This window comes from Schistocerca nitens, chromosome 7, assembly GCF_023898315.1.
Source record: "Schistocerca nitens isolate TAMUIC-IGC-003100 chromosome 7, iqSchNite1.1, whole genome shotgun sequence".
NCBI classification, from domain to species: Eukaryota; Metazoa; Arthropoda; class Insecta; order Orthoptera; family Acrididae; genus Schistocerca; species Schistocerca nitens.
This window is the reverse complement of record NC_064620.1, coordinates 379782885-379796940: the sequence shown is the minus strand read 5'-3', so window position 1 is coordinate 379796940 and position 14056 is coordinate 379782885. Positions and strand designations below refer to the sequence as shown.

The following is a 14056-nucleotide window of genomic DNA, read 5'->3' as shown; positions in this document are numbered from 1 at the left end:
TGGCGAGGAAAGTGGTACGTCGGAAAAAGACAAAAAAGGGACGCGATGATGATACATTTTAACTTTTTTTTATTAGGCCGCTTTTTTGTCTGCAGTCTTTTCGGTACAGATTTTGTGACTGATTTCGAACTAACATGTCGATGAGCTAGAGATCCGAAACTTCCAGTATAGCTCAGAACTGGATTACAATGCGACATCAACACACTTTTGTGTAACGTGTGGACGAGAATAGTCTGTATGCCACTGCAATTTCCTCTATTTCCTGTTCTAGTCGCGAATGTTTCGCGGTAAGAACGATTCCCGATAAGACTCCGTGTGAACACGAATCCCTCAAATTTTTACCTTCCCGATCTGTTCCAGAGATATATGTAGATGGAAGCTATTTATCGGTTGACAGGTGAAAGACTGAAACAAACACGAAATTTAAACGACTCTGTTGAATCTCTTCAGTTTTGGGAATCGATTGAAACAGTTCACACACACAAGACTAAAAATCAGGAAATAATTATTTAGGTAGAAGGTTTTGTAATATAACACGATTTTAAAACGGAATAAAAAGTATAAAATAATTTCTGCCAGTGCCATACATAGCCCAGACCCCATACAGATAGCCCTGAAAATGTGTGCTTCTGAATTTTTACGAGCTATGACAATACTTGTAAGGTTTATGACGGTAAAGTGAGACGCATCGAATTCATAACTAATGCATAAATAATTCATCTCCTGACTATTATGTATTGCATGCGCTCTTCGTTTTTCGTTATAAATCTTTCAAGTACTGTAGTAGTTATAGAAATTCATAAGCACAAACTTTCAGGACTATCGGTATGGGTTTAGGACTATGTATGGCGCTAGGAGAAATTATTTTATATGTTTTTGTCCGTTGTAAAAGCGTGCTATTTACGATGGTTTTACTTAAATAATTATTTACGTTAACAGACGAGGGAATAATTTCAGTGGTACTGGAAGGAGATACAGAGAGTAAAAGACGTAGAGGAAGATAGGGATTTTGAAATATTCAACCAATATTGAGGACGTTAGATGCAAGTGTAAATCTGAGCTGAAGAAACTGATACAGATGAAGAAGTCGTGGTAGGTCTGATAAAACCAATTTGTAAAAAACTTTGATGTTTTCTGCGAGTGGTATTTCTCGACACAAGTTGTTCTGTACTGGATGTACTTATAATTACGGGTTTTTATAATTTCATCCATTGCAGTATATTCTTTCCCCATAAGATCTGCCAATGGATACACGTTCACTTCCATTAATCACTAGATCTACGAACGCTGCAAGTAAGAATCAGTGTGAGGCACATTGCCGAGAGAGGAACCGTATCCTTAGGAACGACTTTACGCGTGTTAGTGAGCGCTGTTGAAAAAAACTGGCTTCAGTACTTATGGTGCACCAGTGTCATTCGAAATACATGTTTTTGTATCGAATGGGACTCGAACTAGTTCTCGGAGCTGAGAGAAAAAAACATTCTTACGACTGCCATGTCGTGTAGTTCGTATTCGAACTCACCATTTTTATTTAAAGTGAACTAATAAATGCAACGTTTTCATCAGGTGGTGACGTTGTTACCCTACGTTTGAGTCCGCTTGTTTTTCTCTCTCTCTCTCTCTCTCTCTCTCTCTCTCTCTCTCTCTGTGTGTGTGTGTGTGTGTGTGTGTGTGTGTGTGTGTGTGAGCTGATCGCCTGCTGCAAGGGAAAAAGAAATTCGAATATTACACTCATATCCTATTACGCCACACAGTTGGAAGTATCAGTTCAGTATCAGTTTGAAAAAGCTAGAACATGTATTGTAAATTGACTAGTAGCGAATATACCGGAATCGTTAGTCGTAAAATATCAAATCTATTTCCCCATTCGCCATTACACTCTCGCAGCTGGAAGACATAGATGGCTCTATTTGCAATAGCATCTCGCAGCATCAAGTATTTCCGTGAACTGAATTTATAGCTAAGTTACTTACCTACGGTAGAATTCACTGGACTATGAATATTTAAATCATTTGCATGTAGCGTGGGTTACCAATCGGATACTAGAATAACGTTTTCATACCTCATACACAGAACACTATATCCGTTACTTACATTGTAGGTAGTAGGTACCTATTGTAAAATGGTTCATTTCTTACAATTGGTGAGTGATAAATATAGCTGTCCATAGTTTTGAATTACAGTCCGTGAGAAAATGTGCTTCAGTATATGTAGATGGACATATAAAAAGAGAAGAAGGACGATTTGGTGTTATCCGTTCCATCGTTTAGCAGTATTATCATCAGCATAAGTGACACAGCTTATTACTTCAGAATTAATACCATGCTGAAATGGCACTAAAAACGACAGAGCGGTTGCAGTGTAATTCTCTCTAACATGACATATCCTAACAAATAAATAAGCTCCAGATTACATCACTCTCTAATATAGAAATGACATTACACATTAAAGAAGGGTTACAAAAATTCATGGAATTCATGTTGTGGACAGAAAAATAAAAACTTTTTTTTCAAAAGGGAGCTTACTCGACAGCAAGCGAACGAAGATTCATAATTAATTGCAGTGGCAACAAGAACTCGGTGGCGTTACTGAATATTTTTATTTCTCCAACGAAATAATTCATGCTTTCCTCAAAGCATGAAGTTGTTTGCTTTTAGGAGAGATGCTGCAGCATAAAAAAATAGAAATAAAAAATGGTGAAGTACTGGGATACAAATTATCCGGACTTGTATGCAGTGTACAGCTGCGGACCTGCAAAAATCAGTTCTTACACACTAGATCTGCAAAAGATCTTAGACTTCCAGTTAATTTCTACCAAATTATAACACTAACGTAAGATATATAAATAATCCCTAAACTGCAGGCCTCAAAAGAATTTTATCAAGGATCAAAATGCTAGACTTTAGACCTATCAAACTATATTAGTTGGATTGAAACATACAGAGAAAACAATTTTAATCAGAATCACTTTTCTAAAAGTACACATATCTTTAGCAATGTCCTACAAGAAGAAGTGGGTGTTACCCGTTAAGAGAAAGCTCACCCAGAGCCTGAAGTACCTCATTTTTGCGATAAAGACTCACAGAGAGCTAAAGTACTTAAAGTTGTACTACAAGTACAAATAGCATTTACATGAGAGTACTGTTTGATGGAAAAAAGTATTATAATGAAAAAGTATTACATAACGCAGAGAATTAAATGAGAGCAGTCTCTGATGTGTATAGCATGATACGTGGAGAGACAAAACTTATGGTGATGAGATAAAAGAAGGAAATGAAACAATAAATAATCCACAATAGCTGTCAACGAAATATTTTCCAAGTACTGCAGAGAAAATGAAATAAAAGCCGGCCGCCGTGGCTGTGCGGTTCTAGGCGCTCCAGTCCGGAGCCGCGCTGCTGCTACGGTCGCAGGTTCAAATCGTGCATCGGGCATGGCTGTGTGTGATGTACTTAGGTTAGTTAGGTTTAAGTAGTTCTAAGTTCTAGGGGACTGATAACCACAGCAGTTGAGTCCCATAGTGCTCAGAGCCATGAAATAAAAACACCCAATAACATGTGGAATTCCCCTAAATAATTATGCACCAAGTACAACGATGTTATTACCAAGCACAGAGTATGAAGTCCGTGAAACTACAAAAATTAAAAAGTAAAATGTCAGCAGGCCTAGAAGGCGGTACCAGTCTGTGTACTGAAACAATGAATTCGGTCCATGTAAGCTCCATCAAGAAACATAATGAATACGTCATTCACTTCAGAGAACTACAAAAGTATCTGAAACAGTCAGGCGTTGTGCGTCTGCTAAGGGAAAGTAATTTAGAAGACGGAGAACACTACGGGTCCATTTTCCTACTGTTATGATAGACTCAATTATGAAAGAGAATAATTAATTACTTGAAGAAATATAACTCCTTTCAACGCTTCTTTGCACCTACTTTCAACGCTTCTTCGCACTCCAAATCGGGTATATTTCACAACAGTCAGCAACATGACTTGAACAGATTTCTTGAATAATAACCGCCTGGCTGCTCTTGTAAATAATTTATGTAATGATTGGTTTCGTAGCTTAGAAGCCACATCATCTGGTACCATATGTTAAATCATGAAATTAATCTTGTGACTTGGACGGGACTGAACATTACTTGTCTATGAATAAATGATGCAACTAGTGATTCGTTAAATTTAAATTAACAGTTGTTTCCGCGTGTAGAAGAAAGGAAGTCCGTCAATTCATTTACTTTTACCATGTCCAACTTTTCATGTAAAATAGGTAATAGCGCAGTGACTTGTTTCTTTAGATGCTTAAAGTGAATCCCTTTAAATTAGTATCTATTCGTTCAATTCTTAGTACCATGTGGAATGTATGACGCAGGTCGTTTCGTATTCCTGCTCGTCATTATGTGAAACCTTTCTAAAATTGCCTGAGAATTGTTATTTAAAAAAAATTACTGCATGGTTCATTGTTGACTGTAATTCCGGCGACCTTCGACGTTACCCACCACTTACAGTGCCCCTTAAGGTTGTTGGAAACTCTCAATTTAGCAAGAAATTTAATGTTTCTTCATTATTAAAAGTCAAGCTGCAAGATATTACGCTAATGAAAACCTTTCTGCGAGACGCTTACGCAAGTTGTCACGGTAAACCTATGTGACAGTAATGTATCCATGTTATTAAACCTTAATGAGCTTTTGCCATAACACTATCGATGGAGTCAGAAGGTGACAGCCTCCAACATATAATACTGGAAAACGGAAAGACTATCATGTAGTTATGTTGACGTCGATATTATTAGGAATTGGATTTATTGGTAAAGAACTGCTCCTAGCACATTAAACATTTCCTTAGTAGAGTCACTTAATGTGTATATTATCAATAATATCAAATAACGTAAACATTACGTAAAATCTGAACAGCACACCTTCAATGCAGCAATGAGATCAACGTAAATAAGTGCTGTTAACTGTTTTTTGTTTACTGAAGCTGGACTAGAATAGCCTAAATATTATTTAACGCACGTCACTGTATTGCACATTTACAAATTTGTGACAAGTTTATTACTACTTCACACATGAAAACACACTTCGAAATTTTTGGCATATTCTACATTCGTGAGGCTTCGTTTCACTGAGGATCTGTGGATAGCACATTAGCATACTTCTTTTTTTATCTACAAATGTAATTTTCAGAAAAAAGAAATATTCCCAAAATTATAGAAATTTAGCTTTTTTCTGTAAGTATTTGACTGGAGTATAGCTTCGTGTGGAATCAAGATGTGGACAATAAACAGTTCAGACAAGAAGAGCTTACAAGTTTTTGAAATGTGATGTTACAGAATAACGATGACCATTAGATGGATATGTCGTATTACTAAAGTGTTAAATAAAACTTGTGGCACGATGTGACTAAAACAGATCAGTTGATATGACACACCATGAGTCATGAAGGAATTGTCAATGTTGCAATGAAGGGAAGTGTATGTAAAGAGGGAAAGAGGAGATAAAGGTTTCAGTTGGTGGCAAATGATAGACTACAGTAAACAAACCAAGTGGCTGTAGTTACCTCAGTAGTTGTGCAGAGCTGGAAAGGCTTGCACAGGATAGAGTAGCGTGGAAAATTGCATCAAAACGGTCATGGGATTGATGGCTTCGACATCAAATGTACAAGAGGCTGAAGCTCATTAAATTCTTATTTGACACTGCCTGATAAAAAAGTGAAGCACCCAGAAGTGGAGCACAAAACGAAAAAAACAAAAAGAAAAAAGCTTCACAGGTGAGAGGACATGTCGAGTCAAATTTATGAAGAACTTGACAGTATAAGCACAGTATTCAGCATGACATTACAATCCCTCTGGCCTGGATACGTGCACTGATTCAGTAAGCAAGGGTGTTATAAATCCTTCTTATTACCTCATGAGCCAAGCTGGACAGCAGCTGTAGTAGCTGGTTTTCCATATCCTGGCTACTGGCCACGGGAAGGAGACGACATCCGAGCTGGTCTTACGCACATTCAATGACGGACAGATGCGGGAATCTTGCTGGCAATGGGAGTACCTCAAGATTACGCACATAGTTCATGTAGTGCCCTGTGTGGATGGGTATTGTCCTGTTGAAAAATGGCTCCACGATTTGGTAACACGAGAGGTAACGTATTAGGATGCAGGGTGTACCTAAGATAGCGTTATGCTATCTGAGTTCTCTTGTAAGGTTTTGAGGACAGAACAACAACTGTGTAAGTTGTAAATATTTTTGGTCTAATGTTGCAATCTTATGAGAGAAATACGCGCATTTACACAGTTTACAATGTGACAATGTTACGACAGTTATCAAACGAACGCATCTCGTCCTCAGAAAGTGAAATTAACCTAATCACAATAATAGTAAATTTTAACTAGAAGTTTCTTTACAGAATTATTCTTACGACTACATGATGATGTTGGCCAATACTATGATAAATCATCCGGTTCCGGTTCAAAGTTCGGTACTGTTTAGGATGACAATCAAGTGTGTGGAGGATGGTTAGTTTTGTGACAAGTTGAGCTAAAGATTACCCAAGGTCGCTCGAGTTTACAGTGGACGCAAGCTGGTGAACCAACAAGTTTACGCCTGTGTTCATGGTATTTACCTTAGCTGCGATGAGCTGTCGTCTGCATAACTGCTATTGTCCTCCGAAATTCCTGTAGAAACTAATTAAGCCTTTGCTGATTTTTTTCCAGCAGAAGCTCTCCCTATGTTTCTCTGTATGCGAGAAAACATGTACTCATCCGTAGCCTTGGAAATTGGCGATATGCACTCGCATGGCTGCAGCAGCATGCATATTAAAATGCCCTCTCACTCCTCACAAGAACACTCAACTAACTGGCTGGTTCGTTTCCCCACAGTTGGAGCTCAACAACGCTACAGCTAATATCTAGCTGAATGTCAGTTGCAGTGAACGCAGCTTTCACACAGATTTCTGCTCTGTGTCGTATAGAGCATTATGCGCCCCATTCTGCACTTGACGCTGGTTCAGAGAAGAGTCTCCAAAAATTTCGCTCTTGTCTTTCTCGTAGCCGAACTGTCTCCCCACCTGGGTTCTTTTGTTCTCCACGACACGACTTTTTTCGACCAATAGGAGCGTTCCTCTTATTTTTGTGGAAACTTTCTCTGCCAATCGCAAGGGCCCAACCATTAAACTGTGTCTGAATCTAGGCACTTTACTCTTTCCTAGTTCGTTTCCACCAATTGGACGTTTTGAGCCCATTCCAGACGCTTAAAAGTTACATGCTTACATCACATGTGTACCACTCGCTGTTCACGTGATCAGCTGCATCACTGATTTTGTTCGTATCCATTTGGAATTCTGAAATGCAGTTTTCTAAAGCTCCTTTCTGTCCTATTTCTGGTGGCTCGTTACTTGCTCTCCAGTATGTGTCACCTGTCCGGTCGCTGACTCCCGCCGTGGGACGCCCCCTAAGAGCTTTTCGTGGTGCCCTGCATGGTGCGGCTTCTGCATGGGCTTTCTTACACACAAAATGTTTCCTCTCACTGCTTGTTTCGCCCTATTCTCATTGACATGTATTATATAGGAGTGGTGTGTTAATAGTGTCGATTGAGTGTCATCCCTTTTGCATTACATAATTACAGGCAAATCCGCTCATTACCGCCTAAGTTAAGCGTCATATTCACCTTCTCGTTACAATGTGTTAAACTCTTATGAAAGGTGCGAAATTGACCTTCATTTATTCTTCCACCTTACAACTTCAATTACAACCAACCTCGACCTGAAGCCATACCTTATGGCTCGCCACACCGTGACATCAAGAATAACACTGCAGTGCATCTGCAAAACATTTGAAAAATGGGCCATCTCTGCTGTTCGCCGCTATACTTGCCGACAATAGCCATCCGGGATGTGCAGAACCACGATTCGCTGCTAAACATAATAAGACGCCACTCTTCAGTAGCTTATGCTTCTTGGTCACGGCACGACTCCAGGAGCAGTAGCTGACGGCAACCTACACATCGGATTGTTAGTCCCTAGCCCGGTTGCTGCTAGTCTTCAACCAGTTGTTCAGGATGACACAGACCGTCGCATTGTGTACACACTTATGGCAGGAGCAGATGTGAAGAGATTACGAAGTGCATGGTGCAGCATGGGACGTTCCTTCCTTGTGGTGATCACACGTGCTCGGTCGAAATCTTGAAGACGAGTGTGCCTGCCTTCACGTTCTCATGAAATAAGAATTTACGCCAATGTTTTTTTTCTTAATTCCTCACAAGTCTGGAAATTGCGCGATTCCACCAGCCAGTCAAATGCAGATCCACAACAAGGCTGCATTCAAATTCTGTTACGTACGGATAACGTCTCAGTGGAGTGCACGGCATCCTTCACAGTAATCAAACTTCTGACGCTGTTCACGCCGCTTATATACCTAACCAGGCCTCATAACAACACTAAACACGAACAACACTAATGCATTCCACTAGCTGTTGTAAATGTTACAGAGAATTCAAATTTTAAAACATTTACAGGGTGACAATTATTGAGCTTTTTGAAAAAAATACAGAAGAATGCTGAAGATTAGATGAGTAGATCACATAACTAATGAGGAGGTATTGAATAGAATTGGGGAGAAGAGGAATTTGTGGCACAACTTGACAAGAAGAAGGGACCGGTTGGTAGGACATGTTGTGAGGCATCAAGGGATCACAAATTTAGCATTGGAGGGCAGCGTGGAGGGTAACAATCGTAGACGGAGACCAAGAGATGAATACACTAAACAGATACTGAAGGATGTAGGTTGCAGTAGGTACTGGGAGATGAAGAGGCTTGCACAGGATAGAGTAGCATGGAGAGCTGCATCAAACCAGTCTCTGGACTGGAGACCACAGCAACAACATGAAAAAAAGTAAATTAGTTACAAACTACTGCGTGCACACACTTTATTCAAATTGTAAACGATACTTTACATATTCCGATTTAGGTTATGACATGTTCGATATGCCTGCCATCATTGGAGAAGACGTACCGCAGACGAATAGCGAAATCTGCATGATCCCCTGAACTGTCGGAACATCGGTGCTATCAATGACCCACTGAATGGCTGTTTTTATCTCAGCAATGGTTTGGGGTTATTGCTGTACACCTTGCCTTCAATGTAGTTCCACAAAAAGGAGTCGTATGTGTTCACATCCGGAGAATATGGCGGCCAATCGAGTCCCATGCCAGTAGCCTCTGCGTATCCCAAATCCAAAATGCGGCCCCTAAGGTGCTTCTTCAGGACCTTAAGCACTCTCCTGCTTCGATGCAGTCAAGATCCGTCTTGCATTAACCACATCCTGTCGAAATCAGGGTCACTTCGAATACCGTTCAGTAGTCACCGTGCCATCAAGGAATATCTCACCGATTATTCCGTGACTGGACATTGCACACCACACAGTCACTCGTTGAGGGCGAAGATACTTCTCGATCATGAAACGCTGATACTCAGTCGCCAAAATGAGCCAATTTTGCTTTTCGACGAACCCATCCAAATGAAAGCGGGCTTCATCGCTGAACCAAAACAACCAATTCCCATCATTCCCCGCGGTCAACCGTGCAGTTTGGAAGTCCTAACGCAAACTGTTCAGAAGTTATGACGATTTTATTTCACATACACTGAAGCGGCAAAGAAAGTGGCACACGCGTGCATATTCAACTACAGAGATATATAAACAGGCAGAAGACAGCACAGCGGCCGGCAACGCCTATGTCAGACAATTAGTATCTGGCGCAATCGTTAGACCTGCAACTGCTGCTATAATGGCAGATTAATAAGTCAGTTTGAACGTGGTGCTATAGTCGGTGCACGAGCGATGGGACACAGCATCTCCGATGTAGCGATTAAGTGGGGATTTTCCCGTACGAGTATCACGAATCAACTCTCCGACATCGCTGCGGCTGGAAAAAGATCTTGCAAGAACGGGACCAACAACGACTGCAGAGAATCGTTAAACGCGACAGAAGTGCAACCCTTCTCCAAATTGGTGCAGATTTCAATGCTGGGCCATCAACAAGTGTCAGCACGCGAACCATTCAACGAAACATCATCGATATGGTCTTCCGGAGCAGCAGGCTCATTCGTGTACCCTTGATGACGACACGCCACAAAGCTTTACGCCTGTTGATGACTGGAAACACGTTTCCTGCTCGGACGAGTCTCGTTTCAAATTGTATCCAGCGAATAGACCTGTACGGGTATGGAGACAACTTCAGGAATCCATGGACCGTGCGTGTAAGCAGGGGACTATTCAAGCTGGTGAAGGCTCTATAATGGTGTGGGGCGTGTGCAGTTGGAGTGATAATGGACCCCTGATACGTTTAGGTACAACTCTGACGGGTAACACGTTCGTAAGCATTCTGTCTCATCACCTGCATCCATTCATGTCCATTGTCCATTTCGACGGACTTGGGCAATTCCAGCAGGACAATGCGACACCCCACATGTCCAGAATTGCTGCAGAGTGGCTCTAGGATAACTCTTCTGAGTTTAAACACTTCCACTGGCCACCAACCTCCCCAGACGTGAGCTTTATTTGGCATACCTGGGATACTTTTCAACGAGCTGTTCAGATGAGATCTCCACCGCCTGTTACTCTTACGGATTAATGGACAGCCCTGCAGGATTCGTGGTGTCTGTTCCCTCCAGCACTGCTTCAGACGTTAGTCGAGTCGATGCCATGTCGTGTTGTGGCACTTCTGTGTGGTTGCGGGGCCCTACACGATATTGGGCAGGTGTGTCAGTTTCTTTGGCTTTTCAGCGTAGTTCAATAATTTAAATCCTGTACATATCTGCCGATGGCGTGTGTGTCCACGTAACAAATTACGTTAACATCTGCCTATGGCTCCTGGACACTACACTTTTTTTATCAAGCAGTGTATAACACACTCTACATCCTTCCCCATAGGTACACATGACACAGCATGCAATGCCCAATTCCTTTAAAATCGCAGCGCATTAAAACGGTATTCTACCAGGGCCATTGTCGATAGAAAGGTAGGGTCAAGTGCTTCGATCTTGGGCTACAGACCATTTGTATATCTAACAGAATGATCGTATCACTATACGTCAGTAATGAGTCAAAGTATGAACATTACACACTAACTGATGCTTAGGCAAATGGAAAAAATCGGTTGGCTCCTTTTGCATTTGATGTGGTGTATGCTAAACCTTATGAGGCTTCTCGAGGCACCATTAGTTCACGGGCAGTTCCTCAGGACCAGTTTTTCGAACAGAACCGAGCGCCAGTTCCAAGACGATTACGCACAGCAAATGTCTGAAATTTGTACTATTGACAGGAGACAGAGATCAATCAGCCTTGAAAATTTCTTGATACCTTCATCCGTTACCAAAAAAAAAAAAAAAAAAAAGTCTTCAGTGGCGATGCACTCACTTGTCCTCCGTAAAGGTAAAACAAAGAGAAATATGCTCTTATTTAAATGACCCTGACTGAAAAGTTGATTGGCAGTCTTTTGAACACGCAATTCGTCTCTCACTTCCAGAGGCTCCCTTAACTGTAACTCGCTCACATCCGCTAGTCTATTGCTGTAAGTGGCCTACACCCACCCACTCCCCTTGCCCCTTCTCAGTCGCTCATTCAGCGCAACTCATTATCACTCTCTCTTTGTATCTCTCTAACTGTCATTGTCTCTTGTTTTGCAGCCGCAATGTACTTCTTTCTGTCGTACTACTACTTTCTCCTTTATCTGTTACTATCTCTCTTACTCCTAATATCTCATTCATTCCTTCACACTGCCGCTGTCTCTTCTCATTGTCACTCTCTCTCTTCCTCGTTGTCATTGTCACAGATTCTGTCTCTCATTATCACTGGATCTCGCCCACCATCTCTTTCGCCTTCTCGTTATTCTTGTCCCAGTAGCACTACCTTCTTCACTCTTCTCCTATTACTGTTCTGTCACTGTCAACTATGTTGTCACTGCGACCCTCTCTATCTCTCTCGCCGCCATTGTCTCCTTCACTCTTTCTATACCATAACCATTGTCTACTATCTTCCAGTATACTTTATTTTTCCTTTTCTTTATCATTGCCACTGTCCCCTTCCGTCTCAGCATAAAAATGAGGGAACATGTTTGCATGTCAAAATTTCTGGGAAAATTTTTAAGGTGCTGCGAAAGGTAGAATGGGGCAGGTGGTACCCCAGTTTTTAGTCAATCTTGTAAACAGGAGAATAATCGGCTTTCTTGTGTTCCAATAGCAGCATTCTTTCGTCGGTTCCCTCCTTTTCCCTATCAGAGCAGGATATATCTCTGATGGGAAAAGAAATTTATGAGTCAATAAAACTTTGACGTTTTACTTAAGTGAAACTGAAATAATGCATAACTCATTTTACTGCTCAGACCGGATTTTACACTCACAAAAGTTTTTCATGTGCTTCAGTACTACAACATGGGGTTCCAAGAACCCTCCCGATCATAACGGAGACACTTTACAGCATATTTCTTCGTGCTACGTCATTTTATAAATTACATTTTCGCCTCACACAGGAATTTACGTGCATATTTTACGTATACACAGCCAACGGCCTTGCCGCAATGGTAACACCGGTTCCCGTCAGATCACCGAAGTTAAACGCTGTCGGGCTCGTCTAGCGCTTGGATGGGTGACCATCTGGTCTGCTGAGTGCTGTTGGCAAGCGGGGTGCACTCAGCCCTCGTGAGGCAAACTGAGGAGCTACTTGATTGAGAAGCAGCGGCCCCGGTCTCGTAAGCAGACATACAGCCGGGAGAGAGGTGTGCTGACCATATGCCCATCCATATCCGCATCCAGTCACGCCTGTGGGCTGAGGATGACACGGCAGCCGGTCGGTACTGTTGGGCTTTCATGGCCTATTCCTACTGCCCTGTGGGAAAACTGAACAAATTAGTAACGGAACTAATCAGTTCCATGGCGATTTGTTTTGTAAGAGTGAACAAAATAACAATGCAACTATTGAGCAACTTGATCTGCTGATCAGATCTTTTGAAGGCACACATAAGGAAATTGAAACAGTCGAAATGAACTCTGCATTGAATATAGACACTGAAAATGACGAAATGAATACTGAACAGGAGATATAAGGAGAGATTAACAGTTACAAAATGAAATACAGGAATTTGACAATAAAATGGAGAAGAGTGGGTATAAGAATTATGAACTGATATTAGGGGTAGACATTGTAGATCAAAATATGCACACATTATAAAACAGAGCAAAAACTGCAGTTGAACTACACTCCAAAAGGGATGTGAAAACTGTGTTGAAAAACGGAATCAGAGTAACGTTAATGCTGAAATAATTTGGGATGACGTTAATTATTATACAGAGGGAGTAGTAACAAAATAAATGGAAGTGTAGGTAATACAGACTAGGGGTATGTAAGTAAATTGCGAGAAAAACGATACTGTGTGTCTCATAGCAATTCGGAATGGATATTTTAATATGCCCCTATTAAAGCATAACTTTACGAGATCAAAGGAAAGTATTAATGACATAATTACTGATGTAATATGTCTTATATACGGTCATAATGAAAATGAAGCTTGTCACTACTTGTTGGTGCAAGTCTCTTAGTTGATAATGCATGGGGTAATTTGTTGAAATTTTGCTATAACATGACAATGTGTGGAGCAATTTGTTAGAACTTTACTGTAACATGACGATGTATGGAGATGAAGTGTCATTTAGTCTACACTGTGTTACAGCATACGTTAACATAATCAGCAGAAGATGAACTACAATTTGTACTTCAAGACAAAGTTTATATACTGACATTAAGCCTGTTGAATTTAGCAGTCTGCTAGAGGTTGCATTCACCATTGCATTACGTAAATGGAAGGAAGATGATGTGATAACTGACGTGATACTACAGAATGTTTCCACATTTATCTGAACAGCAGTACATCTTCTTCATAATGACGTTGAAAAAAGGCTTAGCATAAAATATGTAACTGCCCCAAAACATTGATTGCTGTGATGTTAGCAGCTGGAACCATTCAGTTGTTATGCCACACACACTTCTCGCCAATGTATTTAACTCATC

The 14056-nt window shown here is 40.9% G+C and overlaps 1 pseudogene; it reads left to right on the top strand.

Annotated features, from left to right (window-relative positions):
• The first annotated feature begins 12551 nt into the window (after positions 1-12551).
• Positions 12552-12669, top strand: LOC126196123 (5S ribosomal RNA; annotated as a pseudogene).
• The last annotated feature ends 1387 nt before the right edge of the window (positions 12670-14056 follow it).